Source organism: Marmota monax, unplaced genomic scaffold, assembly GCF_021218885.2.
Source record: "Marmota monax isolate L192 unplaced genomic scaffold, Marmota_monax_Labrador192_F-V1.1 WCK01_AAM20220418_F8-fsc00021, whole genome shotgun sequence".
Lineage (NCBI taxonomy): Eukaryota > Metazoa > Chordata > Mammalia > Rodentia > Sciuridae > Marmota > Marmota monax.
Window position 1 is genome coordinate 9,347,517 of NW_026695228.1, and position 14,649 is coordinate 9,362,165.

At 35.7% G+C, this 14,649-nt stretch overlaps 1 protein-coding gene across 4 annotated transcripts in view; it reads left to right on the forward strand.

The window, feature by feature from the left end:
• The window catches only part of Arpp21 (cAMP regulated phosphoprotein 21), a 149,993-nt gene that overhangs the window by 5,293 nt on the left and 130,051 nt on the right, over positions 1 to 14,649 (forward strand). The window lies entirely within an intron of this gene.

A 14,649-nucleotide genomic window follows, 5' to 3' on the forward strand; every position in this document is an offset into this window, starting at 1 on the left:
AACAGTGATATAAGTAAATGATGAAGGACCATTAAAGGTAAAAATAAATATTAGCAAGACATACCTGCAACTGAATTTGTTTTTCTCAGGGATTCTTTGCTTCTGAGTATTAGGTCTTTTAAGACTTGTTTATGCTAAGTTCAAACAATTTATTTCAGTGCCTCAGCATTATAATTTAGATTAATTTGGCTCATATTGAAGAAATCTTGGCCGTTGATATTGAAGTATTTAATATTTGTCTTTACATCACAGCCATTTCATTCCTATGAGCATTAGATAAGGGCTCTTAAGGATTGCAATTGTATACACATTAAGCTTGATAAAGAAGTACTTGAGACAGAGTATCACTTTCATTCAGTAGTTTTTAATATTAGCAGAATTGTTATCTTGTGGACTCAAAATCCTCTGTGGTCTGGAGATATTTTCTTAAGCCATAAAAATGCCCATATAACATTTTGAATGCACCTCTTTCTAAAATTACTGGGACATATCTGTGCCTAGGAGAAAAGCTATACAGGCAAAACAACAACAACAAAAAAAAAATGAATAGAAATAATTACATTGGGACAATAGAAGGGATATTGAAAAAAAAAAGGGGGGGTGGTGGTGGTGGTGTCTTGAATACACCAAACTGGCTGTTTGCTTTCAGTTTGAATCCTTAGCATCCTAATGTTCCTTCTTTTCTATAGCATAAATTCTAATATTTTCTAATAGCATAGATTCTATTATTGCCAGGTGGAGAGAATGTTAATCATTGTCTGTGGTCATAATAGATCAATATTTTAAATTCTTCTACACACTTTTCCCAGGAAACAGGAAGTTTCTGACAGTTTTTATAACCCCACTTGATATACATGACAATGCGACAGGTTTATAAGATTTTTATGAGTTTTATAATCAAAATTAAGATAAAATTGCAATTGTGACTTATTAAAATGCTGAAAAATTAGTTCAAAATTGTCTCACTGAAGGCATATATTCATAATTATTCCTCAGTCATAGACGCAGATGGCATTTAAAAACTTAACAGTTGTTCCTCTTATCTAGCAACAGAAAATCATTTCATATTCTCCAGGTAGAGGGGGAAAGGGCGTATTCATATATTTTTTTTCCAAAACAGATCTTTTACCACATTCCCAAATTTAGAAATTCATTGTGGTTAACACACAAAATATTATGATTTTGTTAATGTAATCACTTCCGTAAATAATAATCTTGGTTTTTAAGATAATTGCAAACAAAATTTGGTTTTAGAGACAGAATCGAAGATTTTTAATAGTCAGTCAATTGCATCACTCCATATTTCAAGTATTTTGGCAAATTTTATAGAAGTTAAATTGGCATATTGTGGGACAGGTTTCTATGCAGATTCGCATTGTGTAATAGATCATCTTTTTTCCTGCAGCTTTTTCATTGAGACTTACAGAGCTTATCTACCTAGGTAAGCCCCATCATCTCTCTCTCATCCCTTGTGATAAGGGCCTCAAAAGAGAAAAAGTGGCGACATCACCAAATTCAGTGTTAGAATTCTTAATGGATGAGCATTCTTTTACTTTTGTTTATAGTTGGTTGCTTCTTTATTACATACTAAATACCTGAGATAAGAACAAGAATCATCTCTTGAAAAACAGAACCCAAAGGAATACTAAGTAGATTTCCTTCTAATTGCCCAGATACACTTACTTCAAGACATGGCAGTCCATAGAATCAGATGTTAAAGGGGAAAAAAAATTAATTCATGTTGACATATTTTGACCTAGCTGAAATTAAAAATCAACATAAATAACTGAGGTATGATATTTCAATGTCTTTAAAGAAAAAACTAAACATCAATTCCTAAAAGTTGTATGTTCCCATGTCCAAATAAAACAGCCCTTGATATATAAATCAAAGGGCCTAGGGATCATCTATTCATCCAATATTTTTATTTGCATTCACTATCTCAAGATGCATTCAGATGATCTCCACCTTGTTACCATAGATCTAGGAAAAATTAGGTCACTGGTCAGCAGGAGGTGGAGGAGGGGCAGGTTAACTCAGTGAAACCCCACTACTTTTCCTGTTTACCTTTTATTGGCAAAATAAAAAGCTATCAAATTAATTTTTTTAGCTTTTTATGTTTCTAAAACCATAAGATAAAAATTCTCATATGAAGTTATAATGTTTATTTTATGAAAATATTCTATATTGGTATATTTTTTCTTAGCATTTTGCTTGTTAATATGTACATAACTTTGGTGGAAATCCCAGTGGTGCTGGCATTGAATTGAATTTAATCATCAAAAAGCTGTTGGACAGGGGCTGGGGTTCTGGCTCAGTGGTAGAGTGCTCACCTAGAATGCATGAGGCACTAGGGTTGATTCTCAGCACCACATAAATATAAAATAAAGATATCGTATCCACCTAAAACTAACTAACTAACTAAGTAAATATTTTTTAAAAGCTGTTGGACAAAAAAAAAAAACAGTAGATTCCATATGAGTATATGACAGATCATGATTTCTGCAGCATTTGCAAGCTTTAACTGCTCATGGCTTCTTTAGAAGAAGCTTTTAAAAATGTTCTCTGTTGAAAAGTGGAAATAAATTTATTTATTTATTTATTTATTTATTTATTTATTTATTTTAGAGAAAGGAGACTTCAATTTATAGTCAAATCATGACTCCTTAAGCCAGTGTAGCACATAGTTGTAATAAAATTGCTATTATATTCTGCCAAATTAATGAATTATCAGGATTCTGCAGTCATATCTATGATCCTGCTTCTTTTACCTGGCCTACAGGAACAAATGAGCTAACACTCTTACATTCGATTATCTTATGTTTTCATATTTTATTTTTTTAATTTACTTGAAGAAGCTGATGTTAGAAGAATTTTAGGAAAATACCAAACAACTAGTATTGTACTAAATTCATATATTCCACTGCAAACAACTAGTTGGCATTAATGATTCTTCATTTTATTCATTTCTGTGCCAATTTAACTTTGGTCATAATGAATTTTCTTTGGGAAGATTAAAATCTTTTTCCAATTTTTGCATAATCACCCACAGACATCTGGAAAGATAAGAAAAAATATGACATGTTATTATGTTACATGTACAAGCTACAGCGACCTGCTTGCCCTGGTATACCCCTGGTTTACCCCTGGTTTTTAGCCCTCTAACAATTGAATGCCTTTATTTTTAATTATTATTGCAAGCATTGTCTTTATTCATAACTATAGATGATTTCTGTTTTAGTAATTTTATTAAACACCAAGAAGTGGAAAAATATGCATAGTTAATTTGACAGAGTTTATATGTTATAAAAGTCTTATACATCATCTAAGAAAATTATATAAACACTCTTCCAAGAGGGGATTATTTTATTTCACAAATGATTGCAAACTGTTTTTTGTCAGATATGATGTTGGAAACTGTAGACAATTGTTTTGAATTCAGTTTTAAATTGAAATTCAGGTTAAAACTAATGGAGAGGACTGGGGATATAGCTCATTGGGTAGAGCACTTGCCTAGTATGCAGAAGATCCTGAGTTTGATCCCCAACACCACCAAAAACCAAACCAAACAAAACCCTAATGGAGAGGTTGTATCCCAAAGATCTGTTGGAAGCTCATTCAAGAGTGAGCAGCCAACCTCTGTGTGAAACGAAGAAAGTCTTTATCGTGGTGGCGCCTAGATCTCCACAAGATTCTGCATTGTTGGAGAAATACTCAAAATTTGTATTAAAATAAAAGGTCTAGAGGAAAACATGTGGTGCTTCCAAATCTCACTTCTCTACACACCTACCTACATAAACATGAAATCCATCACCTGAGTTGGTATTTGGTCCTGGTGTCTACCCTCTGGGTCCATATAAATAACTAATAGTGTGACCTCAGAGACCAAGACTTGAAGCCTCTATACTTCATAGTTTCTGCAGGGAAAATTGTGTAATAGCATCAGTCCAATATCCAATCTAAGCAACTTACTACTTCCAAGAATAGCAATTTAGTTAATTCCTCATTGTTTCAATTTTCTCATTTGTAAAATGGGAATTAGATCTACCTTGCAGGATCAAAGCAAAACAAAAGCACCTGACATATGGGTATTATTGCAAAAAGAAACCATGATTCTTTCTTAAAAAGCTTTAGAAAGAGACTTAATGTTGTTACATAAATGAGACATAGTTCCCTTTAAGAATTTTTTTTCTAGTAATTTAAAGTACAGCTCTATCCCATTGCTATCCTATAAAAAAAATATGATAGTTAAAGTTGATGACTAGATTGATTCTTTCCTTGCCTTTGAAAAATCAAAGGCCAAATCAGTAAATAATCTCAGAGGTGTTTATTATATAAGGATCATGATATCTAATAAGGTCCTTATCTTTCCATTTGTTTATAAGGGGAAAAGAAATGGCCAGCTCAGAGTTGTCTAAAAGTGAACATACAGCTATTATTTTTCCAGAACATTTTATGTGTATAATTTCCAACATCTCAATGGGGAAGCTAAACAACCAAATCTTTAAGTGAAGCATCTGTAAAGGCTTCACAGAGGAATAACCTTGAATCCTGCCCTATTCAGCGGAAGCCAGTGGCATGTTCAGGGTGGCTTGAGAGGTGGAAATAATTTCTACTGTTTGACAAAGCAAATGGAGCTGTGGGCTTGCGGAAGGGCTCCCTGTCACTTCCACAGAAGGCTTTGGTTCTTGTCTCTGAGAACTGGGTGAGCTGTTTGGACAGAGCAGCTGATTTGGCCTCTAATCCTAGAGTATCTGCATATAATTTTACTTAATGAGTCAGCACTGTGCCTGTGCAAATATGGCTGGAGGAGGGAAGAGACTTCTCTGATAATTGGGGTTTAAACACTTGCCTTCCCTATCAATCAGGAAATGGAGACCTACAAGCAGTATTCAGCACAGGAGAAGATCAGTCAGACGAACACTAAAAGCATCAGATACCTGCATTTCATTTTCTCTTATAATTTGGATGTCAGCCATTCTTCGGGGGCTCATACAAATCAGAAAGTTAGCCCATGAACATTCTCAGATGTCTGACAATACATTTATGTTTCTTTGCTATCAAAATATTTGCTGGGAAACACATTTTTAAAAATGCATACGTCCAGAGAGGAGAAGACGGGGGAGAGCTAGTATCAACATAGTATACATGTCCCAAAAGCCCATTCCCCAATATATTTTTCCACTGTCCTTAGCACTCCTGGGCTAGTATATGCTTCCACATACCAGACATTTCATCAATGTTCATTGAATTAAAAATTGACCTTTATACTCTTGATGGCATCTAATATTCAGGATTTAAATGCTCTAAGTGAAGTTTTAATTGTATTTCTCCCTGAAATTTCAGCTTAAGTAGATTTGACATTCATCTTTCTGAAAGAACAAAGAGATGTCCTTATGTATAGCACTGTTACTGCACGAGAGATTATTTTGCCTCCTACAAAGAAGTTTCTTCTTCAGATCTCAGGAGATGAAGAGGGGGTCTATGGAAATAATGAGGCCTCTTAAATTTCAGTATGCTTAAGCAGAATACATATGTCACTTTTCTATCCATGTGGAGGGAAATTACAAATTACAACTCAAAAGTTGTTGCTGTCTTCGAAGACAGGATAAGGCAAAGGTAAGTTCACAAGAAATTTTCACATTGTTGGCACACAGAGCTGGAGGCTTCTCATCCTCACTGCATATGTACTTCTGGAGGGATTCAATCTGGTGAAAGAGATCCAGCATGTGTGGAAAGACTTCACTCCTCTCAGAGACTGGGCAAGTAGGCAGTGCTGAATTAGAAGGCAGGGTGTGAGGGAAAGCAGGAAGACAATACTAGCAAATCAGGGGTTCCAGATCCCTTTGTGTCTTGGAACAGCTTTCACCAAATGGTAGGAGAGTAGCCCTTCTTTTCCTGCTACATGGGAAAGATGTTAGGATTAATCTGACTTAAGTGGCAAACCACATAATCGACCCAAGGTCTCATTAAGAACTGGATTATTTATATATATATATATATATATATATATATATATATATATATATATATATATATATCTGTAAAAATTATGTTTTTGAAAATTATTTTTTTGGAAAGGAAGGGATGTAGCTGAGTAAATGTGAAATACCTAGCTGCTTCAGAGGCAGAGACAAGAGGATCTTGAGTTCAAAGCCAGCCTCAGCAACTTAGCAAGGCCCTAAGCAACTCAGCCAGTCCCTGTCTCTAAATAAAATACAAAAAATGGCTAGGGATGTGGCTCAGTAGTTAAGTGTGTTCAAACCCTGTGTTCACACCCTGGTACCAAACAAAACAAAACAAAACAAAAAGAAAAAAAAGAAAAAAGAAAAGAGTTTGCTTCCTTAATTTCTTACATTTTAAGAAACTCTAAGTAAGTGTACTGACTGAATGATCTTTCACTCAATCATCCACTTCCTAAAGAAAACCCAAATCTGGAATCTTATTTTAGAGAGATGAGGGGCACATTCTATGTGAATGACAGATTTTAGGAATACATAGAAAAGTACAGCAGGCGTTCTCATTAGGACACCCAGCAGAATATATTAGGGACACACTGGATCAGAGTAAAGGAATGTCCATATAAATAAATTGCAAGGTCAGCCAAGTTTTTGTCTGATAGTCATCCAGACTTATCCTCGCTCCAGATATTTATTGTTTTTTTATTCATTCATTCTTAATTTTTCAAATATGTAAGGAAACTTTCTTGTGTGTTGGATCTTGTGCCAAATATTTGAGAAACGTTGCTATATAAGATGTTGTGGACATCTGGGGAAAGTGAATACATTTTAAATGTTTCGAACAATGGATTGAATGATTGAAAGTCTAAGGAAAATCCAAAATGATTGACAGATGATTTCCCAGACAGTAAAGCAATATGAATTAGTTTTGATAAGTTAGAAAAAAATCTTTTTTTAACCAATAAAATTAATTAGGAAAATCAACAGAGTATACTCTGAGGGTAGAAACATATTTTTCCCTGAAAACAAGCATAAAGAGTAAGCAGCATTGGTAAGTTTTGTGGGGGAAATTGGATTGATGGTAGTAGGCCACAAACTAAAACCATTAGTTAGGTGCATTTCTAATGAGAAAGTTAAGGTCAGCTAAAATTATGTACCTGGGACTGTGATGTCCCATTCATATTCTCCTTTGTTGATCCCACAGAATCATATATTTACTTTGTTATTTGCTAGGGCTACAATCGATTTTAATTGTGTTGGGATTATAAATTTGTGAATTTCTATATTGTGTGTTTGAAAAAAGGAAACTGGAATTTTTTTCCAGAAAAGTCTTTTAAAAATAGTGTATGTGATTAAAGGGAAACAGAATTATAAGTGGTTCTGTAGGAAAACCACAGAGGAGTAAAACATTTGATGTGTAGGTCACCTGAAGGATGCCTTTTTTTTTTTTTTTTTTTTGAAGTGCTGCAGTTCTTTCTATTAGCAAAGAGAAAAGATTTGGGTATTTGAAGATACAGAAATATCTGGATTCATTACCCCAACCTGGTTCATGACCCGACAACTTGCTAAAATTTTGTGCAGTGAATGTACCTATTTTTAGAAGTTATCTGTAAAGCAAGCAGATGATGTTTTAGATCCCTTCCAGTTTATCACTGTTATGATTCAATAATGACATTTTGTATAATAATCATGGATCTGTTTGTTATTGTATTGTCCATGAATTTTCATTATGCTTTTTTTTCCCCTTTAGCCTTGAAAATAAGGACTAATGCTACAAAAATAAGAGCAAAATGTTTAGAAGTTGCTCTTATCAAGAATAGTTTTTTAAAAAAGTATACTAGTTCCCAGGCCTGGGCTGAGATCCAGTTTGCAACTTACCAGTACCTGTCTTAAGCCTTCTGAGCATCAGAGGCCTCATTTATAAAATGAGTTTGTTGTTATAACTAAATATAAAGTGCTTGACCCAACGCTCTGTATTAATTTTTTATTCTTTTTTTCTGGTGCTCATAGTTTTGCTGGTTTTGCCCTTATTGCCATTTTGGTTTGATTCTGTCATCCTCACATAAATAAAGTCCTTCCGCAGGAAGTGATTTCAGGAGGTTGGAGTTGTCTTTGGTATTTTGTTCATGAGTAACTGGAGACCATCCTCAGCATAGCCAAACCTCATATGATAAGTACTTACATGACAGCCAGTAATTCAGTGGGGCAAGCCCACCTATGAGCACAGGGACCCCGGGCCATCCTTTCTAGAGATGCTCTTTGTGTGTACAGCAGGGTGGGACCCTTTTATAAGCCACATGCGTAGTAAGGACTTGAAAAAGAGATTTGGGCATGGATGATTCAGAATTCTCTGTGTATACAAAATTCCACTCAGCATTTCATAATCTGTTAATGTGACTCATCCACAGTAAGAAAGGTTCTGATGCTGATTAAGGAGGCCTCCTTCTAAGATGTGTCTAGTAATGACAAAAAGAGTTGAGTCTTAGCACCCACCCAGGAGTAATTTGGCACTGTTATCTAAGACCCAGAAACAATTTCAAATAAAACATGGTAGACTGGTGACTTGCTCCCACTGCAGAGAAAACCGATGACTATATCCAGCAGATAGCCATTTGTATAATCAGAGAGTCACAAGACCGATCTATGAAGAGAACTCTAAAATCAATTTTCTTGAAATCACTAGAAAACATTACCTCATTGTTTTGACCTGCCTGTGAAAATAGATGTTTTGATGTTTTAAGAAAAGATGAGAAGATATCACTTGTTTCATCATTTATTGATTAGATCCTTGGGCCTGAGCAAGGATCAAATGGTTTGTTCTGTGAGCCAAGGAATTTACAGCATTGAGACAGACCCAGACCTGCAAGCTTGAAGGGGCTAATATATTTCACTCCAAGTCTTGGTGAACTTATTTAATATATTGAATTGACAGAAAGCCAGCATTTAGGTATTCTTGATGAAGTACATCAATAATAGTAAGGAAGATCTAAATGAAAGGAATGTGATGTTTTTCTGAACTTGTTAGGAGAGCTACCTGTGGCCATTTGTCGTGGAAATCTGTCCTTATTTCTGTATTGATTAGGTCATTAGTACCATTTGTTCTGCTCTGCGGGAATTACTTCACTTGGCTTGCTACCTCTGCTCTCTGAATTAACCTTGTTTCTTCAGGCAAAAATTCTTATCAACATAGAGATCCCAGATTTCTGTAGCCCTGTCCCTATCCTTTACTAAAACCACAGGGAGAGTGATAAATAAACATCAGTATTCTTCTGTTCATTCTGAATTTACCTTTGGCTCATTTGTGATCAGATGCTACTTATGGAGTTGTTATTTTCAAGAAAAATAATTTGTTTTATTATTTTGCACTGCAAATGCTAGCTGATATTCATTAACTGCTTCCCGTGTGGAAAGGACACCTATACGATATCCTAACTGCTCTGCATTTTGGTTGTGGTCACAGTAGTGGCAATATCTCTATTGTGGCATATTTGTCTAAGGAAAAAAGAAAAATGTATATACATTTTAAAGTTTTTTCTTTGTAATAAGAATTATCCTGGAATATGCAATTGCCATAAAGAACACAAACAATTAAATGTTCTAATCTGGAGATCAGGAATGGAGAATCAGAGGGTAGGGGAAGGTGATTTAGTAGTGAGGCCAAGACAGGAAAGGAAATTAATTTTTGAAATGGGTGCAAAGAGGGTGGAAATTAGTCTGCATGCGTCACAGACCGCACTATGGCTGCATTTGTGCCAGGCCAGGTGCCTTGTGTTAACAGTTCCTGATCTCATCTATCCTGACACACTTTCACTTGCCATCCTGGAAAGGGATTAGATTGAAGTCAAGGTGATCTAAGTTTGAATTCTATCTCTGCCTTTTACCTGGCCAAGTTAACTTAAAAAAAAAAAAAAGTTGTTTTTTTTTTTAAACAAGTTATCATCTGTAAAATACTTGTGACAACATAGTAGAAATGCTAGCTCCTTTCTTCTTCCCTACATGAACTAATTATCCTTTAAGACATGGAAACTCAGCTGGGGCATAGCTAAGTAGTAGAGCACTTGACTAGCTTGTGCAAGACCCTTGGGTTCCACTTCTAGCCCCACAAAAAAAGAGGGGGGAACTTGAAGCATGTGGGGATACATGTAATGAAATTAAATATCATTGTTTGTTTTGAAAATGCTAGAAGGCTGTAAAGACCATGGATAATTGAAAAAGAAAATAAATTTGAGGCATAGTTAGATGCTGCTTTATTTTTCTGAGGACTTAGAAACATGTATTACATAATTTAGTAAAAGAATAAGAAAAAGACTCCAGTGCATTTACATCTATAGCTGCCCTCACCACCCAATTTAATGCAAAGCAATACTGCTGGTTTAAGCAATTGAATGGTTCACAGTTAAAAACAAATATTCCCAGTGATAAGTGAGCAAGGTTTGGGTTTTCAAGTTTTTTTTTTTTTTTTGGAGGGGGGGGTTCATTTATTTTTTTCTTTTTTGCATTTTTTTCTCCCCCAGTGCTGGGAATCAAACCCAGGGCCTCTCTCACATGCTAAGTAAATGCTCTACCATTGAGCCCCATCATTCTTTATACTTAAGGCATATTACCTTCTCTTCAAGTTTGTATTCTAAGCTATTCCTCTGTCAATTTGAAGGAAAGTGCTGCACTATTCATCTAGAATCTGTCTTCTGTCCTGTAGGGAAGAATTATTACCAGGTAGATGAACTTACTTTCAGTTCATCTACCAAATCATGCATATGCAGTTTACTGATATTGAATATGACAGTATTCCTGTTAACTGATAACCTTTATCCTGAAATCATCTAGGAAACTTTAGTTAGAATTAGCCAGTGTGCACTTTCACCAGTTTGTCCTCTATTTGTGTTCTACCAAGAAAACCCCAAACACCTGGAACTCATGCATACTCCTCTGCCTGAGCTTTCTGTGTTTGTTTGGCAGAGGGTGACGGTTGCTTTTGGCAGATGTTCAAGATCAAAGGGATTTTCTTTTCTTTTCTTTTTTTTTTTGCTACCCTCAAGGAGTCAGTTTCTCAGTCAAAGGAAGTGGTGAGGTTAACAGAAGTTTCAGCACTATCCTGAAATAAAAGTTAAGCATAGTAGGTGCAATAAACCTGTTTACTAAGTATTTGTCAAAGGTAGGGACTTTGTTAAAATATTTGAACCAAGAAATTTAAAGATAATATTTAATTTCCACTAATCAGATGTCAGGTTTCCTTCATAACTTGAAGAAAACTACTAACCAAAATAATCTTATTTGTTTACCTACATAGTTACCTTGAAGTTATAGAAAATCATGTGAATATAAAATTTATTTTATATTAATATATTTGATATGATGCAAGGAAACACATTCCCCCAAATTTCTTCACCTAATTTATCATGTGCATTGGCTAGCTTAACCTGGATAAGCCTTGACCCAGAACCTGAAAATTAGCATTAATTTTATTGCTGAGAAACTTTCTCTAATGTGAGAACAGAACAGCAGAAAATAAATATGCATACTCCTTGATAAATATGTGTGTTCATCTATTGATATATGCATTTATATACATAAATATATACATAAACCTGATACATAAATTAATAAGTATATTTTCCTGTTATATATGAATTTTGGATCTCATATTATAAAAAGCAGAATCTCTGTCATTATGAGATCAGTGATGGTATGATCTAGGCTAATTGGTTTTCTACTTCCTTTTCCATTGAAATTCATTTATTTTACCTCTTGGACAGTTTTCTGTTAAGGACAGGGTCACGGGACAGAGTCCACGAAGAGAGGAAACCTAAATGTATTCCTGGTTTCAATTCATCAGCACTGGTAACATGGGAAGATAGAAACAGATAAGGAATTTATTGTTTTGAATCAAGACTCAAGAGACTTCTGTACATTCAGCTCTTATTCCATAGCGTGGCCCCAGCAACCAAGTGAACTATACAGTCTACCTTATAAATGCGAATTGGTGATCCGGGATGCCTATTTTAACACAAGTGAACCATTCTATTCTATAAGCTGGTCCTATCATAGAAAGAAAACGAGTGTGAATGTTCTCCTGCTATCTCAAGGGGAACCTTCCTACTGTGGCACTCTTTTCTTCTGTATTACACAAGAGGGTTCATCCTTGAAGTAGTGGTCCTTAAAACTGCTCAGGCATTGGAATCACATGGAGTATTTCTTAAAATACAGAATTTTCTGGCTCAACAGATGCAAGAAGGGACTCACATGTGTGCATTTCTAACAAGTTTCTGGTGAGGCTCCTGCTGCTGGTTCGTGGACCACAATTTAAAAACCACTGATTTAAAATGAAAACTTTCTTGTCAGAATATAGAATTTGCATAATTGATGTTTCATAATCTGAAATATTAAAGGGATACTGTAAAATTTCAACATAAACCAACTTCAAAATAATTTTTAACTTACTTTCATTTGAAATTGTGTTTCAAGCATAGCATCTTAAAAAAAAGAAATGAGGATTACAGATTCTACTACACAGTCTGTTAGGAGCCTCTGTTTCAGGCAATTTGAGGACAATGCAATTTTTTCCTTGAAGTCATGTACTGAGAATCTATAGTGTGGAAATAGAATAATCATCCCTAATACACAAAATTGTATCTTCTAAGGGTCAATAAATTGCTTTTAAAAATCAGTGAGAGCTGGGCGGTGGTACACGCCTATAATCCCGGCGGCGAGGGAGACTTAGACTGGAGGATTGAGAGTTCAAAGCTAGCCTCAGCAAAAGCGAGGTGCTAAGCAACTCAGTAAGACCCTTTCTCTAAAATAAAATACAAAATAGGGCTGGGATGTGGCTCGGTGGTTTAGTGTCCCCCAATTCAACCCCTGGTACCAACAAAACAAAACAAAACATAAACGATGATCAGTGAAGTTTAAAAATGTAAACACAAATATCTGTAGACAAAAATTTATAACAACCTTATTCATAAGTGATCTGAACTAGAAACAACCCAAATGTTTGGAAAGGTGAATGAATAAACTGTGGTGCATTCCTACTGTGGAATATGACTCAGCAATAAAAAAAAAATGAGCTACTCATCCTTGCAAAAGTTTAAATGGATATCAAGGATAATAGGCTGAGTGAAAATAGCCAATCTAAAAAGTTATAGACTGCATAATCCCACTTGTGTAGCCTCTCAAAATGATAAAACTGACTGGTAATAAAGAACGAATCAGTGATTTCCAGGGGATATGACAAAGGGAAGTGTGTGACTGTAGATTGATGGCAGGAGGCTGTTTTGGGGTGACAGAACTGTACTGCAGCCTGGTTGTGGTGACGGTTACCCAAACTTATACAGGCGTTAAAATTCATGGAATTGTACAGACCTTCCAACAAGTCAAATTTACCATGGGAAAAAATTTTTAATTAAAAAAAATCTGAATTATAACATCTTTTATTTTTACCAGGTAGCTGTTTTGGCACCATGATGTGGCATTAAAATATCCACTTATAAAAATGAATAAAAATGTCTTATTTCAAGCAAAAGAAAAAAAATATGATCTCTGTGAGCCTATATAAGTAAATTTTGGAAGTTAGAAAAGTCTGCCCAACATAGCATTCCCATACGTCATCCCAGGCCCCTCTTCCCTATTTCTTCATTTGTTATCTTTCTTGGAACTCTTCTTTGCAATCTTTGTTGCTTTCAAAGTGATTTTCAGAGGATGATTTGCTATTTTCATTGAGGCTAGCTGTGAAAAACTGTCAACCCTGGAACTGTCATTCAGACACCTGTCACATAAATGCTCAAGCCTGCAGAGACTACCAGCCTCCACAGCTTTCCTAGCCCTGTAATGGCAGCCTCAGGGCCTGCAAAGGGGGCCCATACTGTTCTGAAGTAGTTATGACTTTTCAAGACAGAGTCTTGAAAGAGAAGTCTCTGGAAGGTCAGTTTCTCCAGAAATGCCAGCATTTTAATTCTAGCCAGAGCTTTCATTAGGTAATATTGACAAACATCTGCTGAATGGATGCATTTGCTTTTCTCTGTGAAAGATAGTTATAAACAAATGTATCTAAATTCCTAACTATGCGGGAAGTACTCTCTGAGTGCTTATGTATATTAGAGTGTCTAATTCTCTCAGGTTTCCGGTGAGATAGGGATTCCTTATTTCTATTTACAGATGAGGAAACTGAGACACAGAGACAGTTCACAGCTTGTTCACAAATAGTGGTGGAGTCAGACTTCAAACCCCGATGTCCAGCTTGAGAGTTAACCACTACACAACCCCTTCTCTGTTTTTTGTTTAGTCTGTCCTGTTTCCTGTCACAGCAGGCTGATATCTTTGTTACCACTGACATAACCCACCAGCCCTGAGACAATTCTTAGATTCTTGTGCAGAGCTGCCCTTATTGTACCGGTGGGGCAGTGCACTTTCAAATTCTAGTGTTGGAATCACATAGGATGCTACTGGATCTGCCAGTTTGGGTACACATGCGGGTAGAGCTGTAGCCAAGGGCCGAGGGAAATGCCTGGCAGTACTGGAAGCACATGCACTCTTGTGGGGGCATACGTGTTGGCCAGCCCTACTGTGTGGCATTTTCTGTCTTGCATATGCTTGCATCTTAGAGAACCCTGAAGCTGCTCTCCTATTAGCCAGAGCTGAGCACACTCTGGTTGAAAATGAAGCTTGTCCTACAGGAAGCTGGTCATAGAACGCTGTT